This window comes from Dipodomys spectabilis, unplaced genomic scaffold (genome assembly GCF_019054845.1).
Source record: "Dipodomys spectabilis isolate Male_0828 unplaced genomic scaffold, ASM1905484v1 ptg000089l, whole genome shotgun sequence".
NCBI lineage: Eukaryota > Metazoa > Chordata > Mammalia > Rodentia > Heteromyidae > Dipodomys > Dipodomys spectabilis.
The window spans coordinates 17,283,775-17,285,962 of NW_024870766.1; the positions used below are offsets into that span (position 1 = coordinate 17,283,775).

At 38.3% G+C, this 2,188-nt stretch overlaps 1 pseudogene; it reads left to right on the forward strand.

Moving 5' to 3' along the window:
- The first annotated feature begins 217 nt into the window (after positions 1 to 217).
- LOC122111872 lies at positions 218 to 526 on the forward strand (annotated as a pseudogene).
- Positions 527 to 2,188: the final 1,662 nt, after the last annotated feature.

A 2,188-nucleotide genomic window follows, 5' to 3' on the forward strand; every position in this document is an offset into this window, starting at 1 on the left:
CCCCCTTTCCTTTCTTCTCTTCTTGTTAGTATAAGAGTGTGAACCCAGAACTTCATGTTTGCTTGGCTTGCTTACTCAGCTGGTACTCTATCACTTGAATCATAGCTCTAGCTTTTTTTTTTTTTGCTAGTTACTTTAGAGAAAGTCTAGCAGATTTACTGCTGAAGAGCTTGTGTGTGGCAGTGGTGTTAGCCGCAGCAGCAAAGCATTTAGCGCAATGTCTCACACCATTTTGCTGGTGCAGCCTACCAAGAGGCCAGAAGGCAGAACTTACACTATAAATCTGTGAATGAATGCATGGAAGGTGTTTGTAAAACGTATGAAGAACATCTGAAGAGAATGAATCCCAATAGCCCCTCGATCACATATGATATCAGTCAGTTGTTTGATTTTATTGACGATCTGGCAGATCTCAGCTGCCTTGTTTACTGAGCTGATACCCAAACATACCAGTCTTATAACAAAGACTGGACCAAAGAGAAGATCTATACTCCTTTGTCTGCAGGCCAAACAGGCTGGGAAATAATTGAATTGGAAGGGCACAGGGGATGGGCTTGGAACAGAGGCATGTACAATGTGCTATAGTGGGAGTTTGTATTACAGTGATGCTGTTTTCATTTTGTTACAGTCTAGCCAAGAGTGAATGTATTAGATCAAATGAGGATCTTTCTATTGAAGGCCCTCATTGTATCTTTTTTCTTTTTCTTTTTTTTACTTAAACATTTTATGATGATTTAGATGGAAGTTGTTCATTGTCAGTTAATGTTGGTTCCAGTCCTTCAAACTGTTCCTATCTACTTTATAACATTCACAAACTAACCCTTCAAGATGGGGTGGGATGGAAACAATTTAGTTATGTACTCAGATAAAGTCTTAGTGCAAAGTAAATAAATGTTTAGTTATTTAAAAAAATTACTGCTGAAGATAGCCTTGATCAGTGACTCTACAGATCTCAGCCTCCTAAATAGTTAGGCCTACGGGCATGAGCCATTAGCATCTGGTTGTCCCTATCTTCTGGACATCTCTTTGCTCTGGCAGTTTACAACTGACTTTTCTTTTTGTGCTAAGGATCAAACTCAGGTATTTAAGCATACCATGCATAGACTCTACCATTGACTATAAATCAGCAGCGCACAATGGACTCTCTTCAGGTTCTGCAAATTAATTTTCCCAATTTTAACCTATGTACTGCTGAAGCAAGCATAACAAGTTGGTCCTCTCTTAGGTAGTCATTGCCTTCTGGCTTTTTCTTCAGAGAGAATGCCTGATAGCCCACTTTCACTCCCTCCATATGACAACTTCTCATTACTTTCTCTTCCATAGAATTCAGTTCTTCCTACCACAGCACTTTACTATAGTCTGCAGTTAACACTGAATCTCTCCCCAATTGGGCTTCTTCCAGAGAGCAGCGAGGATGGTGTCTGTTTCTTTCTACTAAGCATAGAGTGCCTAGCTCAGGGGCAGGCACAGAGGGGAAGCTCCTAAATATTTGTTTGGTGAATCACTGTCATTAACTACCTGTCGTCATCTCAACATTAAGGTTATGTACTAATGGGAAGTCTCACAAGGAAATAAGAGGCAATAACAAATATATAAATTTTATGAAAACCCAACAACTTTGTTTTACAAACATATAAATTATTTTATTTACAAAGCCATGTTACAAAAAAAAAAAAGCAAAAAAAAAAAAAATACAATCTCTCACTGGAGAATATTCCCAGGCCTGGTGCTAAACCATGGCAGTATCCATAGATACATGTTTGTTCTTTTTAAAACTGTAAGCCATAGAATTTACTATTTACACCTACTTCTGACAATTATTCTGCTTACAATATCACAGGCATGGAATGAATTCTATCTGATAGTGCTAATACATAAAGGTGCAGGATAAAGAAGGAAAATACTTAGTGTTACAAAATATGGATTGTAGAAAAGAAACCCCACTCCACAAGTGTGGCATTTGTTTCAAAGGACTGGACATGCTTTCTTCAAAATTCTTCTGGAAAAGGATCTAAAATCGGTAGTAGGAAAGGACAAATGAGCAGGTGCAAATTCTGTGTGTGCAACACGAGTTATTTAATGTACCCCATGACTGGCCAGCTACAGAAAACCCACAGAGTTTTGTTAAAGTGCCGTGGGCCAACAGCATAACAAAATAGAAGGTGTAAATAGAAAATTTCTTTTTTTC